At 44.6% G+C, this 13,620-nt stretch overlaps 1 protein-coding gene across 1 annotated transcript in view; it reads right to left on the bottom strand.

The window, feature by feature from the left end:
• Window positions 1-13,620, bottom strand: part of NIPSNAP1 (nipsnap homolog 1) — a 41,524-nt gene that overhangs the window by 23,634 nt on the left and 4,270 nt on the right. The window lies entirely within an intron of this gene.

Genomic DNA, 13,620 nt, shown 5'->3' with positions numbered 1-13,620 from the left:
AGATAATTGAGAGGAAGGCACAAAACCCTACAGCTGAGACCTGAAACAGATCTAAGAATTGATACAATCTGAACTCAAATCAGCTCTCACCCTGTGTGGATCTCCTTTTATCGATCGACTATTGATCTAGCCATTTTATGCAGTCAGACCACCCCGGCCTCTCAGACCCTGAGCCCAAGGGCCTTAAGAATAGCCTGGCTTCCAGCCTGGTCCCTGCCACCATCCTCCTATGAAGTCACTCCTGTGAGGAGGCAGCTCAGAAACTGGTCCGGTACATGCTATAGCCACACTTTTGTGTGTGTGAGGCAATTGGGGTTAAATGACTTGCCCAGGGTCACACAGCTAGTAAGTATCAAGTGTCTGAGGCCTGATTTGAACCCAGGTCCTCCTGACTCCAGGGCCGGGGCTCTATCCACTGTGCCACCTAGCTGCCCCATGCCACACGTTTTGAAAACCCAGAAAAAAAAGTTCTTGTCACTTGAGGCATCGGCACCTTTCCATCTGACTTTCCTGTGTGTTGTGTATGTAAGAACATAACCTCCCAGAAAGCAGAAATTGTCTGACTTTCCTTTTTTGTATCCCTAGCCCTTCCCACAGTGCTTTGTGTGTGGTAAGTGCTTAGCGAATGCTTTATCCATTCATTTATCTAGTGTAATGGATGGAGTGCTGGCCTTGGAGACAGGAAGAGCTGGGTTCAAATCCAGTCTCAAATACATTCTAGCTGTATGACCCTGGGCAAGTCACTGTAATACTCTATATCTCATGTTTCCTCCTCAGCAAAATGAGGGTGTTGGACCAGATGATCACTCCAAGGTCTCTTCCAGCCCTCAATCTGAGCCCATAATGATCTCTCTATTATATTTACCCTTCCACAACTGTTATCCCAATGCCCCGACTCCAACATCCCCCCACCCATAACTCAGTAGGGTTCAGTTCCTACTCTCCAGAGAAGTCCAAGGCCAGCTTAAGCTGCCTCATCTTCCCTTCGAAACTCTTCCTTCTTCACCAATCTCTCTCTCCTTTTCTCCAGGCTCCTGGGACATGGTGATTCTCCTTACAAAGGTGCTAACCCTTCCTCTTGTGCCCTTGGCCCCATCACCTCCAGTCTCCTTTAGGAGCTGCCCCCCCCATCATTCTCATATTCTCTTTCTCCCTTCCCTTCATTATCTTCAATCTGTCTCTTTTTACCAGTTTGGTTTTTTTTTTTTTTGGTGCTTTGCTACAGTATTGTTATACTACAGACTATATCATTAGCTAAGGTGAACATTTCCCCTAATATGAAGAATGCTTTAATAGCATATTATTTAAGAGACAACCTAAATGTTTTGACCCAGTTGAATATACCTCTGACTACATTTCTCTCTCTACATATACTAAGCACATATATACAGTTACGTTTGCTGTGATGTTTTCTTGTCTTTAAAGAGATTCAGATTACATCTCATTTTCTCAAAACTTACAGTGAAAATCTGAACTTGGGACACCTAACATTAGAGTGTCGCTTTTGCACTGTAATAACACGATCTGTAATTCATTTACAGTTGGTCTATTTCAGGAACATAGCTGTTATGTGTGAGGCACATTTGTATTCATTATAAAAAACCTGGAAAATGCTCTTGCGGTAGGATGATACTACCATGTTCTTTCTAGGGCAAATTGTGTATGTTTTATGAAACCTAAGTCATAATACCCCCTTTGCCTTTAGCCACACCCCCTCCAGTCTTTTTCATATTCCCTCTCTCACTTTACCATCTTCAATCAGTCCTTTTCTATTAGTTCCTTCTTAAGTAATAGTTTTTAAGCATTTCCCCTTGCCCCACAAAAAAACAAAAGCAAAACCAAAACTCCACTAAGCATTTCCCTTGATCCTACCCATCCATTCAAAGTATTATCTTCTTTCCATTCACTGCTAAACTCCAGTTTCTCTCTTTCAATTAAATCTATTTTAGCTTGAACTGTGCCTGATATCATGACTGCTATGCCATGCCCCACTTTGCTTCCTCACTCCCCATTCAACCCTCAGCCCAGAAAACTGGCCTCTGACCTCACACCTCTACAGAAGCCTGTCGTCAGTCAATAAACAGCGCCTGGCACGTTTTTTTGGTTGTTTTTCAGCTGTGCCCAACTTTTCGTGACCCCATTTGTGGTTTTCTTGGCACACAGCGGGTGTTTAGTGAATGTTTGCTGATTGACTAAATCAGTCAATTAATAAATGTTTAATCAATAAACATTTGTGTTCAGCACGATGCCAAGCACTCTTGTCATTCAGGCATTTCAGTCATGTCTGTCTCTTCTTAACCCCTTCTTAGGGTTTTCTTAGCAAAGATAATGAAGGGGTTTGCCATTTCCTTCTCCAGCTCATTTTACAGATAAGGGAACTGAAGCAAACAAGGTTAAATGACTTGCCCAGGGTCATACAGCTAGGCCGGATTTGAACTCAAGTCCTGAATCCAGAGCCAGTGCTTTAGCCACTATATCACCTAACTGGCCTCATCTAGTCTTTTTTTTTTGGTGGGGCAATGAGGGTTAAGTGACTTGCCCAGGGTCACACACAGCTAGTAAGTGTCAAGTGTCTGAGGTTGGATTTGAACTCAAGTCCTCCTGAATCCAGGATAGTGCTTTATCCACTGTGCTACCTAGTTGCTCCCCCCCCCATCTACTCTTAAAGGATTCCAGCAACTTAAACTCTGACTTGCCCCCATTCCCCCTAGAGATACTGTCATTTTTTATATCATTGTCTTTTGTAGCTGTAGAGTAGCCAAGCTCAAACTCGCCCCCTGGCCCTACTAGCCAATTCCAAGCCCCAACTAGCTCTTTCATTCTCCTCCAGCCCCCAAACCATTGTGACAATGGCAGCTTTCACTGTCCCAGATCCCTACTCCTATTCCTATTAAAAAACTGAAGGGCAGCTAGGTGGCGCAGTGGATAAAGCACCGGCCCTGGATTCAGGAGTACCTGAGTTCAAATCCGGCTGAGGCCAGATTTGTCTGAGAACACATGACACTTACTAGCTGTGTGACCCTGGGCAAGTCACTTAACCCCCATTGCCTCTCAAAAACAAAAAAAAACACCACTGGTTAGGGTTTTGTCTCCCTCATTAGACTGTGAGCTCCCTGAGGAGTGGGACTGGCCTTTGCCTCTCTTTTATCTCCAGCACTTAGCAGTCCCTGGCACATAGTTAGGTGCTTCGTACAAGACTGTTGACTGACCAACTTCCAATGGCTTCCCATGGCCTAGAGATCAATGAAGAGCCAAGAATTGTATCATAGATGATATGTCTGGAAGACCTGGGTTATGACAGGCCAATGATTTAAACCCCTCCAAACCTGTTTCCTACCCAGCTGTTGAGGGGCTCCAATGAGGTGATGGATGAGGAGATTTGCAAACCTTAGAATTACATAAATGGAAGAAACTGTAGAAAGCAGTTAGTCCACTTAGAACCTGAAGCCCAGAGAAGAGAAACGGAAAAGTACTAACCAGCTCTTTTTTTTGACTTTGTGTCTCTGGGGCCTAGTACAAAGAAGGAACTTAAATGTTTGCCATATCCCTGTTAAAGTAAGTAGTCAAGCTGGGGTTCAAACCTGGGTGTTCTCACTCCAAATCTGACATTCTTTCCAATATACCACATTAAAGGGGAAAAAAATACAAACTTCTCACCCTGGCATTCAAGGCCCCTTGCAATTCAATTTTTTTATATGTTCCTTTTGCAGGGCAATAAGGGTTAAGTGACTTGCCCAGGGTCACACAGCTAGTGTCAAGTGTCTGAGGCCAGATTTGAACTCAGGTCCTCCTGAATCCAGGGCTGGTGCTTTATCCACTGCACCACCTAGCTGCCACCCCTTGCAATTCTATTTTAACTAACTATTCTTGCCCGTCAGAGAAGTTTTAAGGATCAAACACTATATAAAAAGCTTCAGGGGCAGCTAGATGGCGCAGTGGATAGAGCACCGGCCCTGGAGTCAGGAGGACCTGAGTTCAAATCCAGCCTCAGACACTTAACATTTACTAGCTGTGTGACCCTGGGAAAGTCACTTAACCCCAATTGCCTCACTTAAAAAAAAAAAAAAGCTTCAGAAACCTGAAAGCACCATATAACACTAGTTAATATTGGAGTTGGGAGGGGCCTTAGAGGGCATATCATCTCTCATTTTGCAGATGGGAAAGCTGAGGCCCAGAGAGGGAAGTGACTTCTCTAGGGCCACACAGGCAGTAAGTGACAGAGGTGAGATTTGAACCGAAGTTCCAATGACTTCCAATCTAGCTTACTGCCTAGCTGTGTGACCCTGGGCAAGCCACTTTCTCCATCTTCATTTCATCATCTCTAACATGGGGATAATCGTTGTTGTGAGGCTCAAAGGAGATAACATGTGAAATGCGTTATAAACCTTGAAGCACTAAGTGAATGTGAGCTAGTTGTGATCGCTAACTTGGCCCTGCGCTCTGCTATTTCCACACAGCTGAAATACTCTGATAGTGTCAGCATCCTCTAAAACTGGTACCTGGGGACAAAGTGCTGGTGGCCCTGGCCAGTCACTGTGCTTGTCTACCTGAAACTGCCCTCTCCCAAGTTACCAAAGATCTCTTCACTGCCAAATGAACAGCTTTCTTCTAATTCTCATCCTTCTTGTGCTCTCTGACGCTTCTGACACTGCAAATAACTCTCTTCTCCTTGATGTTAACAGCTAACATTTCTAGAGCACTTATGTGCCAAGCACTGTGTACTGAGCACTTTATAATTATCATCTCTCTTCACAACAACCCTAAGAGGTAAGTGCTATAATTATTCCCATTTTACAGATAAGGCAAACAAAGGTTAAACGACTTGCCCAGGGTCACACAGCTTATGTCTTGAGGCCAGATTTGAACTCAGATCTTCCCAACTTCAGGTGGCGCACTCTAACTACTGCACCACTTAGCTGCCCTAGGTATTCTCTTCTCTCTAGGTTTTTGGGACACTGCTCTCTCCTGGTTGTCCTCTGACCTATATGACTGACTGTTCCTTCTTGGTCTCCTTTGCTGGAACTTTGTCCAGGTCACAGCCACTAACTATGTGTGTCCCACAGGGATCTATCCTAGGCCCTCTTCTCTTAGAATTTCACTTGGTGATCACATTAGATCTGGTGGATTCAATAATGATCTCTGTGCTGATGATTCCTAGATCCACTTATGCCAGCCTCTCTGCTGACCTCCAGACTTCAACTGCCTATCAGATATTTGAAACTGCCTGTCCTATAGACATCTCGACATGTCCAAAACTGATCCCAGTAGCTCTGCCCCCAAACACTTCGTCCTTCCAAACTTCCCTACTGCTGTTGAGGGCACCACCATCTTCCTGTAAGGAATTGGTTGTGATTTGAGGTTTCTGTGACCCCATCTTTGGCTGGGATGAGAGGCCCCAGCGCGTGCACCTGTGCGTGCTGGCTTCAGGCTGGATACCCACACACCTGCATGAGCCTGGCCAAATTATAATGACGGGAAGCCTGGTGAGGACATGTCAGGTGGTCTGCATTGTCCAGAACTAGTCTCTGTAGATACGCTTGTTAGTTCTGTCAATAAGGGCTGCCAGCCAATTAGCTTGGGGCTAGGTGTATGGTTGGCCCTGTTTCCTGTGAGAGAGGGGGCTGCTGGGAGAGAGAAGGGAGGAGAGTGCACTTTGGTGTGAGCAAGAGAAGGAGAGGGATGCTGTGCAGCTAATTCTCTTTGAAACTGCTCTATTTTTTTTTTCTTCCCCTAGTCCCATTTTCATCGTCCCTGGTTCTATTAACCTTACTTGTGTTTAAATTTGTTCCCATTAATAAACCCTATTTTGTTTTTTGAAAGAGGCTGTTAATCTCCTTTCTTACCCTGATATTACAGCAAGCCGCCCAAAAACTCTCCCCTTACTAAATTTTGGCCCTTACATTCCCAATTCCCCAGGCTTGCATGCTAGGTGTCACATGAGTCCTTGGTCTCTTTCACCACCCCCTTGCACCAACATCTGATCTCTTGCTGTTATCTTACCAGCATCTCTCACTTATGCCTCCTCTCCTTTGATATTGCCACCACCCGGATGGATGCAGGGCCTCATCACTCCATGCCTCCTGGTTGACCTGCCAGTCACAAATCTCTCCCCATTCCCACCATCCTCGGCTATCAAATTAATCTTCCTAAAGCACAGGTCTGACCCCGTTACCTTGCTACTCAATAAATCCCAGTGACTCCCTCTCACTTCCAGGATCAAATATAAACATCACATTTAAAGAGCACTGAAAGTCCTTCCCAACCTCCTCTTCTTCCACCATAAACATCCCTCCCCACATTCTGTGTGATTTAGTGACACTGGGCACTGTACTATGCCTTGCACAAGACACTCTATGTCCTGACTCAGAGCCTTTTACCTCTCTGGCTGTCCCCCTGAGATTCTCTCCCTCCTCATTTCTAGCTCCAGCTTCTTTCTTCAATTTTAGCACAAATCGCACCCTCTATAAGTTTTCCTGATGGCCCTTAATGCCAGTGTTTTCTTTCTGTGGTTATCTCTAATTTAGTTTGGACATAATGTCTCATTGTATATATAGTATGGCTTTTGTGCATATTGTCTCTCCCCCATTAGATCCTTGAGAGCAAAGTCTACTGCCTTTCACTATATCTCCCAGTACTTACCACAATGCTTGGCACACAGGGGTTAGAAATTTTCAATTTTTAAAAATACCCAACAGGGGACAGCTAGGTAGCATATTGCATAAAGCACCTGCCCTGGATTCAGGAGGACCTGAGTTCAAATCCAGCCTCAGACACTTGACACTAGCTGTGTAACCCTGGGCAAATCACTTAACCCTCATCGCCCCCCCCCCCAATACCCAATAGCCCTACCACAGAGATAGTCAAGTGGTATCCTCTAGCCTGGGGAGTTCTCAACATTTCCTACATCATGGGGGTCTGGTGAGGCCTAAGGACCCTTCCCAGAACCAGGCTTTTAATAGCTACCATTTCTATAGCTAATCTCATCTGGGCCTCTCAACAACCCTGGGAGGTAGGAACTATTATTACTCCTAATTTACAGATGAGGAAACTGAGGCGAGAGTGACTTGCTAAACAGTTAAGTGTCTAAGGCATGATTTGGATCCAGGTATTCTTGACACAAAATCTAATGACTTATTTACAGCATAACCTAGATGTCCCCTAATTTTTGCATTTTTTTTGGTGGGGCAATGAGGGTTAAGTGACTTGCCCAAGGTCACACAGCTAGTAAGTGTCAAGTGTCTGAGGCCAGATTTGAACTCAGGTCCTCCTGAATCCAGGGCTGGTGCTTTATCTATTGCACAACCTAGCTGCCTCCAATTTTTGCATTCTTAAAGGCATAAAAGATAGATAGGATTACAAAGAAAATCAATTATATATGAAAGATGGTCAACAAAATAGAAAATCGTTTGTGGATCGCAGGTTAAAAACCCCCTGCTTTAGAGTCTCCAACCACTGGGAATCACAGTGTCAGGATACTGTGAAAAGGAGGACTCAGAACAGGGGATGACAAGGCTGGGAGAGGCCTCAGAACAGGGAATGTCAGGGCAGGGAGGGGCTTAGAACAGGCTAAGCAGGGAAGGGACTTAGAGATTGTTCCCCTCAGAGAGGAGGGGTAACTTGCCAAGATAAACAGCAGGCTAGAGCCCAGCCTGCCATTCTGAGTAGTTCTCCCACAATGCCTCACTGCCTGCCAGGGCCTGGACCTCAGAGTCCTAGGGGTCAGAGCAGCGCCCCTGGGCCCCCCCTTGTTGGGGGCTGCTGTGCATGACCAGTCACCATGACCTTTGATTGGAGGTGGGGGGCCTTTGGGATGGTGATGACATATTTTGCTTTTCCTTCCTATTCAGAAGGTAAAGAGCCTGTTTGTCACCCAAGAGAGGAGGTAGTGATAGGGATGAATTCAGAATCCTGCCCTGTTTACAAGGCAAGACCTTTGTTCTTGGACTTCAGACTCTAGTCATTTATTAACACTAGAAATGCCCAAGAGAAACAGCCAAGCAGTTAGACCCCAAAGCCAGATCCTCCTTCCAGAGAAGGGAATAAGTATTTAGGAAGTACCTACTATGTGTTAAGCACTTTACAAATAGCATCCCATTTGATCCTCACAACAACCTGGAAGAGAGGTGCTACTATGTTTTTTTTGTTTTTTAAGTGAGGCAATTGGGGTTAAGTGACTTGCCCATGGTCACACGGCTAGTAAGTGTTAAGTGTCTGAGGCCGGATTTGAACTCAGGTCCTCCTGACTCCAGGGCCGGTGCTCTATCCACTGCGCCACCTAGCTGCCCCTGAGAAGTGCTACTATGATCCCCATTTTACAGTTGAGGAAAATGAGGGAGGCAGAGGTTAAGTGACTTGGTCAGAGTCACACAACTAGTTAGCATCTGAAGCTAGATTTGAACTCTGGTCTTCCCGACTCCAGGCCCAGCACAACGTGCACTAAGGTCCCTTCCAGCTCTGACATCCCCTGTTCTGAGCCCCCTTTTTCATAATATTCTGACACTGTAATTCTCAGTGTTTGGAGGCTCTAAAGCAGGGGTTCTTAACCTGGGCTCTACAAACAATTTTCTATTTCGTTGACCATCTTGCATATATAATTGATTTCCTCTGTAATCCCATCTTTCTTTTATGCCTTTAAGAAGGTAGCCACCCAGCTGCCTTCCCATCTACAAGGCTCCAAGCCTCTGCTAGGGGAAGGCCCTGGTAACCTGGCACAATTGCCCCAGAGTCTGCCCTAAAGCTCTTTACAGAAGCCTCAAGGAAGTTCTGCCAAGAAGGCTGTGAGACCTTGGACAATTCACTTCACTGTGAACCTCTATTTTCTCTTATAATACAGAGAGTTTGGAACAATAAAACATATACTCCTGGGGACCAGGGACAGTTTCAGTTTTGTCTTTGTACATTTAGCACCTGAACATTGCTAATGGGTAAATCAAGTCTAGAAAGAGCTAGGTTTTAGGACAACTTTAGAGAACGCAGTAGAAACAATCTAATATTTCCCCTCATCACCCTTTTCCAAAGCAGGCAAAGTCAACTTACTTTATTCTTGGGGTGAACAACCTTGTGAAGTAGATGCCACAGTTAATTATTATTCCCATTTTACAAAGGGGAAAACTGAAGCTAGGCCCTATCAAGCCAGGGGTCAAAGGTAGAATCTGAACCCAAGGCTCCCCTAAGTAACCCAAGTCCAGCATTCCATTGCTAGACAAGTTTTATGCACTGTTAAGGTACAGTTCCCCACATGCAGTAGGAGCCTAATATATGTTTATTCCTAAATCTCCAATGCTCCCAACAAAATAAAATCTAAACTCTTTTTGGGGGGCAGGGCAATGGGAATTAAGTGACTTGCCCAAGGTCACATAGCTAGTAAGTGTCAAGTGTCTAAGGCTGGATTTGAACTCAGGTCCTCCTGAATCCAGGGCCGGTGCTCTATCCACTGTGCCACCTATAGCTGCCCAAATCTAAACTCTTTTGCTTGGCATTTAAAGTTCTCCACCATCTGGCCCTTCCTTATCTTCTGACTCCTTAAGCAGACCCATCTGATCTTTAAATACAGACTTCCTTTTTCTTTCAAACTTCCATGTACTCCCAGCATTCTCCCTGCCTGGAATGGACTGTCCCACACACACTACCCTGAGCCTAAGGTCAGAGGCAGTGGGATGTAGCACTTAAAAGCACTCGATTTCAGGTTCAAATCTGGGTCTGGGTTCTGCTTCTTACAGCCTGTGTGACCATGGACATCACTCTTCCTCTCCTGGTCTCGGTTTCTCCATCAGTAAGATGTGGGAAATGGACCCTCACAAGTCCACCTAAATCATGCCCCAGGAAATATCACTAGTAGGCCCATACTGCAAAGAGATCAAAGGAAAAAAGAGAAAGGGCCCATAGAGACAAAAATAACTTTTAGCAGCTCTTCTTGTGGTGGCCTCCATCAATTGGGAGAATGGCCAAACAAATCATGGTATGGGACTATAATGGAATACTGATGTGTCATGAAAAAATGATAGAAAGGATGGTTTTGGAGAAACTTGAGAAGACTTATATGAACTGATGCAATGTGAAATCAGCAGAACCAGGAGAACAATTTACATAATAACAATATTGTGTAGACAAAGAATTCTGATCTGCACAGTGACCAACCCTGATTCCAGAGGACCAATCATGAAGCTGCTTACCCAGCTTCTCCCAGAGAGGTGATGGATTCAGTGCACATAATTAGATGTGCATTTTTGGGGACATGGCTGATGTGGAAATCTCTTTTACTTGGATATGTATATTCTTTTTTTTTTTTTTAGTGAGGCAATTGGGGTTAAGTGACTTGCCCAGGGTCACACAGCTAGTAAGTGTTAAGTGTCTGAGGCCAGATTTGAACTCAGGTACTCCTGACTCCAGGGCCGGTGCTCTATCCACTGTGCCACCTAGCTGCCCCGTGGATATGTATATTCTTTATAAGAATTTTGTATTATTTCTTTTTCAGGGCAAGGGAGGTGGGAGGAAGATAAAATAAATGGTTGTTAATTAAAAATAAAATTACATTTTGGACAGGATTCCTACAAGTCTCTTTCAGATGCTAGAACCTGTAAGAACCCTTTCCTGAAGCTAATAATTTTGGAAAGAACCTAGGGTAGAGGACAAAACCAAGAATTCAGAACCAGTCGGAGTTCGAATTCTGGAGAAATCCTATCTCCTCTTTGGAGCCAAGTTTCCCTTTCTGTCTAATGAAGTGGTTGGCCTGGGTGATCTCTAAGAGATTTCCAGGTCTAAATTCTATGATCTTAACCTCTCCTTCCAATAGCACATGCTCTTCTGTACTGTTAATGATACGTGAGTCTTACAGTCCTCTCTACACTCATACAGCCAACCACCCTGGTCCAGACCCTTGTCATCTCTTGCTGGAATTATAGCAAAGGCTTCTTAATTGGTTTTCTTGCCTCAAATCTCTTTTCACTCCAGTTTATAGTCCCAAAGTGATTTTCCTGAAGTGTCAATCTAACCCGGTCACTGCTTTTACTCAATAAAACCCCAGTGGCTCCCTGTTACTTCCAGGATCAAATACATTCTTTTATTTACCTTTCAAAGTCCTGTACAGTCTGGGTTTTCAAACTTATTATAGTTCACTCCCCTCTAAGCACTCTACCACCCACCCAAACTGGCCCTCTTGCTGCTCCTCTCCCATAGTACATTTCATCTCCCATCTCCATGCCTTTGCATGTGTCCCATGCCTGGAACGCACTCTCTTCGCCTCTATCTCTTGGAACCCCTTCTGAACACTGCCTAAGCATCATGATCCAGGTGAAGCCTCTCCTGATCATCCCCATCCGTTTAAGCCCTCCCATCTCCCTTCCCAATTTATCTTGCAGATATTGTGTATACATGCATTTATGTTTATGTTGTCTCTTTCAAGAGTATAAGCCCCTTGAAGGTAGGGACTGTTTCTTTTTTTTGTCTTTAAAACTTAGCTCAGGGGGCGGCTAGGTGGCGCAGTGGATAAGCACTGGCCCTGGATTCAGGAGTACCTGAGTTCAAATCCAGCCTCAGACACTTGACAATTACTAGCTGTGTGACCCTGGGCAAGTCACTTAACCCCCATTGCCCTGCCAAAAAACAAAAACAAAAACAACAACAACAAAAAAACTTAGCTCAGTGCCTGGTACATAGCAGCCACATCATTAATCTTGGTGATTGAACGATTAACCAGCTAGATTATAAGATCTTTGGAAGAGACCTGGCACATCAAATACTCAATATCCCTGATAGAGTCTCACCTCTCTTTCTCAGACAGGTTTATAACATTTATGAAGGTATCTCTTAGTGGACCTGCCACCTCAAAAATCTGAGCAGGCTGATTTGGACTCAACTGTGAAACTGCCCATCAGAGTCCATGACCCTCCACAACTGCTGGTTTGGCATCAATCCAACCCAATCTGGATTGCTGGGGCTTTGGAAACGTTTCACAAGATTTAGCACGAAAAAGAAATTTAGAGGCTATCTAGCTCAAACTGGCCATTTTTCAGAGGAGAAACTGAGGCTCAGAGAAATAAATCGACAACAGTGGGAAAAGCAATGGATTTGGGGGTCAAAGGGCCTGAGTGATACAGATCCCCTCATTATGAACTGCCTAGTGACCTTAGGCGAATGGCTTTCCCTCTCTGAGCTTCAGTATCCTCAACTATAAAATAAAAGGTTGTTGACATCCCCAAGGACCCTACAAGTTCTAATAATAGCTATCTTAAATCAGCAAAGCACTGTACATAGTATCTTACTTGATCTTCACAACCATCACAGAGAGGCTAAGTGACTTGCTCAGGGTCACACAGCTAGGAAGCGTCCGAAGTTGGATCTGAACCCAGATGATGTGGGCCGCGCAGTTCTTAGCCATCCATCCATACGCTGTTGAGAATCTGGAGGCTGGGTTTGAAATCAAGGCTTCCTGATGCTGGTTCCAACACTCTACTCACTACACCACCTTGTCGTTCAGTCGGTTTTTCAGTCAGGTCAAACTCTTTGTGACCCCTTTTGGGGTTTTCTTGGCAAAGATCCTGGGGTGGTTTGCCATTTCCTTCTCCAGCTCATTTTATAGATGGGGAACTAAGGCAAACAGGGTGAAGTGACTTGCCCAGGGTCACACAGCTACTAAGAGCTGTCTCTAAAGCTGTGCTATCATTTGTCTAAGGTCACAAAGGAAGCCGAGTCAGGATTCAAACCCAGGACTTCTGACCCCAAATCCCATGCTCTTCTCACCAAGGTACCCTGTTTCTTGGAGTCTCGGTATTTATATACAACTTTGCTCTTATTTTACTCCAATGCAGGAGATGTTTGTCAAATACCTGCTATGTGCTAGGCAGAGATTATACATTGTTGTTATAATAAATGCTGAGCTGGCCTCATTGACCTGCTCTCACCTGCACCACATACTGGTTATGAATGTGTGACCTTGGGCAACTCACTTGGCCCCAGTGCCTCCATACAACTTTCTAAGTCTATAAATTGACAGGGTGTTAACCTGGATAGGCAGACTTCAGAGCTCCATACACAAATGGGACTAAAAAGAAAGAAAAATGAGTTACACAATGAGATTACAAAGACAAAAGGAAAACCAGTCCCTGCTGTTCTCAGGTACCTTCCATTTTAACTTATTTGGAAGATAACACTACTTCTGGTAATTTTCCCCATTCTAATCCATCTGTATTCTGGAAGCCTTGAAAGAGCTGGCTGTCAAGCAAAGATTCTGAGCAGTACTGATGGCTGATCAAGACCGGCAGACACCAGACCATCCGAGTTCAAATCCACCCTATGACACTTACTAGTTGTATGAACCTAGGCAAATCACTTAACTGTAACTGTTGCCTGCCTCAGTTTCCTCAGTTGTAAAACTGAGATGATAATAGCAGCACCTATTTCAGAGGGTTTTTGTGAAGATCAAATGAGTAAAACACTTAGCACAGTTCCTGGCACATAGTTGGTGCTTAATAAATGCTTATTAAACAAGCAGCTTAAGCCCTCAAAAGGGCTAAAAAAGACCTCTGTAAAGGTCACCAGCTTAGACTCTTCTGAATTTTTCCCAACATGGCACAGAAAGCTTTTCCCAGAAGGGAAAAACACATCAGGCCTGGAACTCACACC

Source organism: Dromiciops gliroides, chromosome 1 (assembly GCF_019393635.1).
Source record: "Dromiciops gliroides isolate mDroGli1 chromosome 1, mDroGli1.pri, whole genome shotgun sequence".
Taxonomy (NCBI): domain Eukaryota; kingdom Metazoa; phylum Chordata; class Mammalia; order Microbiotheria; family Microbiotheriidae; genus Dromiciops; species Dromiciops gliroides.
The sequence above is the reverse complement of the archived record's forward strand: the minus strand, read 5'-3'. Positions and strand labels throughout refer to the sequence as shown.